This window comes from Silene latifolia, chromosome X (assembly GCF_048544455.1).
Source record: "Silene latifolia isolate original U9 population chromosome X, ASM4854445v1, whole genome shotgun sequence".
NCBI lineage: Eukaryota > Viridiplantae > Streptophyta > Magnoliopsida > Caryophyllales > Caryophyllaceae > Silene > Silene latifolia.
The window spans coordinates 126,203,541-126,210,859 of record NC_133537.1 but is presented as its reverse complement, the minus strand read 5'-3'; the positions used below and the strand labels follow the sequence as shown (position 1 = coordinate 126,210,859).

Sequence of the window (7,319 nt, the reverse complement as noted above, 5' to 3'; positions counted from 1 at the left end):
TTCCACCATCATACTTGTCTTTTTGTACTGAGCTCAGTTTTTTGTATGTATTTTTTGTATGTGGCAAATGCCAAGTTTTGTGAAGCATTTCTGACATGCTATTCAGGTTGGGTGGAGTGGCCTTCAATCCTGAATATTTGTTTAAGCCTGTGACTATAATGATCTTAAATAAATTATAAAAAGGCGTAAAACAAGTTTTCAGGATTTAACATAATATGCTAGAATTTGTACTTTAAATAAGAATTTAGCAAGCAGGTTTTCAAGCAAAATGGCAGTTAGCAGGAAAGCACGTATTGATAGCATAAAGAGGTCGTATGATTTTGTTCAGGCGTTTTCGCATATGACTTAGCCAGGTAAGAGATAAGGTTAAATGATCTTACCTGATTTGGATCATGGGATACTAAGTTAATACATGGAATAGTTTTAGGTGGGAGATGTTCCAAGATCTGGGGATCATTTCTCCGTCCAGGGTTTATAGCATGTAGGCTCCCTGTCCTACTAATGAGTCAATCAGGTAAGGTCCTTCCCATGCAGAAGCTAGTTTGCCAGCATTTTTGTCCTTGGTATTTGGGAAGACTTTTCGCAGGACTAGGTCTCCTTCCTTAAATACCCTGATGATTACGTTTTTGTTGTAGCTTCTGGCTACTATTTGCTGGTAAGAGGCTATTTTTATCTTGGCTGCATCCCTCAATTCTTCTGCTAGGGTTAGGCTATCCTGTAGTAAAGGCTTATTCTAATCTATGGTGTTCAGGCTTCTTTTGGTAGTTGGCACATGGATTTCCGCTGGGATTACTGCTTCACAGCCATAGACCAGGGAGTAAGGAGTATGGCGTCTGGCTGTTTTAGGTGTAGTTCTGTCAGCCCAGAGGACTAGGGGGATCTCTTCAGCCCATCTGCCTTTTCTTCTTTTTAGTTTTTTCTTCAAGCAGCTGATTACCACTTTGTTGCTGGATTCAGCCGAACCGTTGGCTTTTGGATAGCCTGGTGTAGAAGTGACAAGATTGATATTCTATTGTGCAGAGAAAGCCATTGTCCTTTTTCCCACGAACTGAGTACCATTGTCACAAATTATTTCTGAGGGGATGTCATATCTGCATATGATAGTACATTTGATGAATGATATGACATCCTTCTCCTTGACTTGCCTGTATGAGTCAGCCTCTATCCACTTTGAGAAGTAGTCAGTCATGGCTAACATGAAGACTTGTTGTCCCGGAGCTTGGGGTAGTTTGCCTACAATATCCATTCCCCATTTCATGAACGGCCAGGGAGCTAAGATGGGGTACAACAATTCTGATGGTTGGTGGATGAATGGAGAATGAAGTTGGCAGGCTTCACAATTGGAGTTGTAAGCTATGCAATCAGTTCTAAGGGTTGGCCAGAATTAGCATGTCCTTAGTACCTTCCTTGCCAGGCTTCTGCCGCCTTTCTGATTTCCACAGTATCCATCATATATGTCCTCAATAACCTGTTTGGCTTCATGAGGTTCCAGGCATCGCAGATAAGGTCCAGCCTGAGACTTTTTGAACAACATGTTATTTATAATAGTATAGGTGTAAGCTCTCATTCTAAGGGCCCTTGCTTCATGCCTGTCTTTGGGTAGTATCCCCTGTAAGAACCAATCGTAGTATCGTTTAGTCCAGGAGTTTGTGTCCTTATTGATGGGACATATTTGGTCAGGCTTTTCAATGGTCGAGACTAATAGGTATCTTATCAAATACAGCAGGGCTGAAATTTGATCCCAGGCTAGCTAGGGCATCAGCCTGAGTATTTAAGTCTCTTGGTATTTGATCAATGTCAAATGAACGAAATTCTTTGCAAAGGTTTTTAACATAATCTAAATAAAGAATCAGTTTGGAATCCTTTGCAGCATAGGTTCCTGATGTGACCATAATTTGAGCATATTTAGTCCCCGAATTAGCCCCGTTCCCATGCTTTTTAGTGCCTATTTGGGTCATTTATTATCTTTAGTCCTTTGTTTTGCATATTCTTTGAGGTTTTGATCCCTTGGTAGGAAAGGAGTGCAAACCTTGAATTTTCATGGCAAAATGGAGCTAAATTGATTGAATTCAATGACCAAGCATCAAAGAGAAGACAAGACTAGAAGGCCTTTGTACATACTATAGTAGATGGGTAATGATGAGAAAAGATCCTTGCATCCCGGAGGAAATCCTCAAGGATTTTATGAAGAGAAAAGAAGAAAAGAAGAAAGGAAGACGCTGACAGAGAATCCGAGCGGATTGCCCACAATCCGCCCGTCTAGCACATGCAATCCGAGCATCTTCCTCAGATGGACGCCCGTCCAGAACTACCACAATCCGCCTGTCCACCCCACGAATCCGCTCGTCCAAAACACCCACAATCCGCCCGTCCCGTGCCCTGGACGCTCGGATTGTGTGACAGCTAAATCCGTCTTCTACTTGTTCAAGGAAGGATGCGCATATTTCTAAAAGACCGGCGAAAAGGAGACCGGAGTCTCTCTTGAGACCGGCGATTCCTCAAGGACTTAATCGTCATTTAAGCCCTTAGTAAACCCTAATTTATGTACCTAATCCCCACTATAAATACCCCATTAGTCTAATTAGATTAGCATGTTCTTCTTAGCAATCTCTAGTGTAGTTTATATCAATCTAATCTCTCTTTAATGTTGTAATCAATATTTAATCAAGTCTTAATACAAATCTCATTTCCTTAATCTCTCTTTTGTTCATCTTTCATTTTGGCTAATTGAAGATTATTTGGGTTATTATTGGGATATTGACAACCTTCCAATCAATCATCAAGTACTTCTATTATTCTTAGCTTTATTATTGGAATCATTAGTAGGTATAATTCTCTTAATCCCTTTTTAATTATTGTTAATTATCTTCATTTATTCATCATGTTTTACTTTGTTGGTATGATTGACAACCTTGCTAGCATGTTCAACATGATAATGAGTGAGTAGTTTCCTTAGCTATGGTTAGTGGGTAATTAGGGGAAACCAACATGGGGGATGATTCATGCCTAAATTAATACGTTTTCGTAGTTTATTTGCTTGCTTGTTGTGATATCAACTTATGCACATGTTATGTTTGATGACATGCGAGCCTATGAATCTTTGCATTTTTTACCCATCACCTATCTTTTCAATGAGACTTGTAAGACATAAACCAACTCGAGTCTCATTAGACGATGCATATAGTTTAGTAGGAAAGGTTAAGTCAACTAGTAGGTGTTGTACAATCTAATCGATTCGGCTCCGGGACCCAAACTTTCCTAGGATTGTAAGATATAAAACAACTCGATCCATCACAACAATAATTGCTTGCTTATAATTTGAGAATATGTTTGTATGATCAATTCCCATGAATCCCCTATGACCCCATGGCACCCTAGTGCCTTTTATCAATTGTTTACATCCCTTAACAATCATTAGTGATCTTCTACTTCAAACCCCAAATTGTGACACCCTTAGACACCACTAGTTGCAATTGAAAATCTCATCTCAATTCCCGTCCCTTGGGATCCGACCTTTACTTGCCTCTTTACTAATTGTAGAGTTGTTTGTGGAGTTATAAATTGTGTTTTGATCTAGGTGCTCCTAACGACAAGTACCGAAAACTAAACCTCTCAAGAGGGATCGACCAAAAAGTGGCGCCGTTGCCCGGGACAGTGTTAATTTGATTTAGATTTTCTTAAATTGTTATTAGTTGTGTCTTTCTTTGCCTTGGGGAAGTAAAACTCCTCAAGGTTTGTTCTAATTATTTTCGAGTTGTTTGATATTTTGCATGTCTAGAAGATCACAAGGTAACTTGTTACCCTTTGATCACGAAATTGAAAGAACTTTGACAAACAATAGAAGACTTGCTAGGAGAACTTTGAGAGGTATTGGTGAGGTTGTAGATATTCAACCAAACGCTATTGAGTTCGTCAACCCTTTTGAAAGAGAAGGTGAGGAGAACCCAACACAAAATCCAACACAAAATCAACCCACAATGCCTAAATTTTCATCACATTCTGTACCAACCGAGGAGAACCTACCCAATGGTACTCCCACACCACAACACTTAACCGGAAATTTCATTGCCAAATCCGCATTTATCCAATAAGTCGAAAGAAGCCAATTTGGGGGGATGCCTAGTGAAGACCCTCACTCTCACATGGAGACTTTTTGTGACTATTGTGATGCGATTTCTCAAACCGGTGTAACTCAAGACCAAATTCGATGGGTCTTATTTCCTTTTTCTCTAATTGGCACCGCAAAACAATGGTGGAAAGGCCTTAATAAGGCTACTCTCGGAATTTACTCTTGGAAGAAGTTGGCTCTAGCTTTCTACAAAAAGTTCTACCCACCGGAAAAGACTAACATGCTAAGAGCTCAAATTACGGGCTTTAAGCAAAGAGATGAAGAAACCTTGTATGAAGCTTGGAAGCGATTCAAAGGAATTTGTCGCTCATGTCCTCATCATGGACTTAGCGAGTGGTTCTTGGTACAACAACTTTGGAATGGTCTTTATGAAGACTCAAGAAACATTCTCAATATGGGATCAAATGGTATGTTCACCGAAGTTGACGACAATCAAACTTGGAACAAGATTGAGGAAATGGCGGTCCATAATTCACAATATAGTAGACCTCGCAAGGCTACTAGAGGAGGAAAGCATGAAGTGGACTCTATTACTCAATTGGGTGCTCAACTTAGTGCTCACATTGATACCATCAATTTGAAGTTCGAAAAAGCTATGGCTAGACATGAAGAAGCCTCAAAATAACCAACGCAACATGTTAATGCCATGACGGCATCTTCATCAATCCCAAGTGGGATATGTGAGAATTTTGGAACTTTGGGACATGACCAAAGTGAATGTAGGGGAACAAATGAACAAGTGAATGCTTTTCAAGCATACAAGAGTGGTACCCCTTATTCAAATTATTACAATGAAAACACCAAATTCCACCCAAATCTCTCATTCAAAAGCCAAAATGTTCAAAACCCTCAACCAACATGCACCCCACCTCCCATGAGAAACCAAAATCAAAGACCCTTTTACAACCAAAACCAAGGTTACCAAAATCAAACTCCATACAATCAACAAAATGACCAAGGTTTTGATGTTCAAAAAGCGGTCCTCCAAATGCAAAAAAATCAACAAGAGTTTTTCACTCAAATGCAAAAGGATAGTCAAGCAAAGGAAATCACCATCAACAACATCCTAGCCCACACCAAAATGTTGGAAACCCAATTGACTCAACTAGCATCTTCAAGCTCACAAAGACAAAAGGGACAATTACCACCTCAAAGTAATCCTCCGAGACATGAAACGGTTAGTGCCATTCACTTGAGAAGTGGTACGAGATATGAAGCACCAAAGAAGCAAGTTGAGGATGAAGTTGTGGAAGCTAGTGACAAAGAAGAAGTTGTGCAAAATTCCAAGTATGGAGAACCATCAAAAGAAGAAGTTTGAAAGAAAAATGAAGACAAGGCCAAGGAGAAGGAACCCATTGTGATTAGACTTCCTTTTCAAAGTCGTCAAGCCAAGCCCAAATTTGATGACCAACTTGGAAAATTTATGGAGATTGTGAAGAATTTGGAAGTCTCGATTCCTTTCACGGAATTAATCAATCACGTGTCGGCCTATGCAAAGTACATGAAAGACATCCTTACGAAAAAGAAGACGATCCGGAAGCTTGAGACTATCGCCTTCACTAAGGTGAGTAGTGCAATACTTCAAGGGAGTTCACCTCCAAAACTTAAAGATCCGGGAAGCTTCTCAATACCGTGTACAATTGGCGACACCACGATCAACAAAGCCTTATGTGATCTAGGGGCTAGTGTGAGTATTATGCCATACTCGGTGAGTAAAAGGTTAGGGATGGGAGAGCTTAAATGCACCAATATCACAACCCAAATGGCCGATAGATCGACGAAGACACCATTAGGGATATGGGAAGATGTTCCCGTAAGAGTTGGGAAATTTTTCATCCCGGTGGACTTTGTCATTGTTGACATGGAAGAAGACTCCAATATTCCAATCATTATAGGTTGAGCTTTCTTGCACACCGCGGGTGCGGTGATAGATGTGAAGCATGGAGAGCTCACTCTATAAGTGGGAGATAAAAGCATAACTTTCCATCTTGACAAGACCATGAGAGCTCCCCGTTTGCATGAACCATGTTTTATGGTTGATCATTATAGCCGGAAGGATGATAGAAAGAAGTCGGAATTCCAATGGAAGAAGAAAGTCGATGATGCTCCATCAAAAGAGCAAGGAAATTGTAACAAAGAGAGCTTGAAAAGCTCACCAAAGTCAAGCAATGAAGAAGAGGGCCTCATTGGCCAAAACAAGAAGATGGGAGAGTTGTCTCTATCAACTCAAGAGATCTTTAGTGATCAAGTAGATGAAGTTTGTGGTCTTTGGGACGATGAGTTTGAAGGGATTTTCAATCCCTACATTGGTAATGCTATCGATCAAGAGCAACATGAGGGACAAAAAGTGCAAAGATCTATTGAGGATATTTATCATGACAATGAACAAGCTTTTGACTACTTGTTCAAGGTGTTGAGTAACATCAACAACACCTTGGACATGTCCCCATGACATCTCACTAAGGATTAGAGTTTGGTGGAGTCCTCTCCAAACCACCATTTGTAAATATTTTTAACTCCCTAACTTGCATTTTAATTCTTACATTGCATTTTTGTCATTTTTGGATTTTTATGCCTTGATCAAGATATTTATCATTCTTGAGAGAAGTGAGGGAGGGACTAATGATTTTATTGATATGTAGTGCTTTAACTTAGTGTGGGGATAGCAATTGCGTAGGCTATCCATGCTTTCGTAGTGCCCCTACAATGAAGAACACGGGATTTGAAGAATGAAAATGACACGGGATATGCAAGTGCACGAATGGAACTGAATCCGGGTAGACCAGGTGGAATCCGAGCGTCTGTGGAAGAATCCGTCCGTCCAAATGAGCTGCAAAATTGAAAATTTTGGTCTGTTAGAGAATCCGAGCATCCCAGCTGAGAAGACGCTCGTCTGAAAGAATCCGCTCGTCTTTGCAAGAAGACGCTCGTCGTTTTGCCAGTGCAGATTAAGAAAATTCGCTGTAACAGAATCCGCTCGTCTTTAAGGGAATCCGCTCGTCCTGAATTGTAGAAATCCGCTCGTCTTCTCTAAAAGACGCTCGTCTTTAGGCGAGATTTCCTGAAGCCAAATTGAGCAGAATCCGAGCGTCCCGACAGGAATCCGCTCGTCTTCCCCCTGCAGTTTTGAAATTTCGGGTGTTTTAAATACCCCTTCCCACATTCATTCAATCATTCAAACATTCAAACA

The 7,319-nt window shown here is 40.5% G+C and overlaps 1 non-coding gene across 1 annotated transcript; it reads right to left on the bottom strand.

Moving 5' to 3' along the window:
* Positions 1-4,349: 4,349 nt before the first annotated feature.
* LOC141625837 (small nucleolar RNA R71) lies at positions 4,350-4,456 on the bottom strand. Its single transcript, XR_012535587.1, has one exon. It is a non-coding gene; the product is annotated as a small nucleolar RNA R71 (small nucleolar RNA).
* Positions 4,457-7,319: the final 2,863 nt, after the last annotated feature.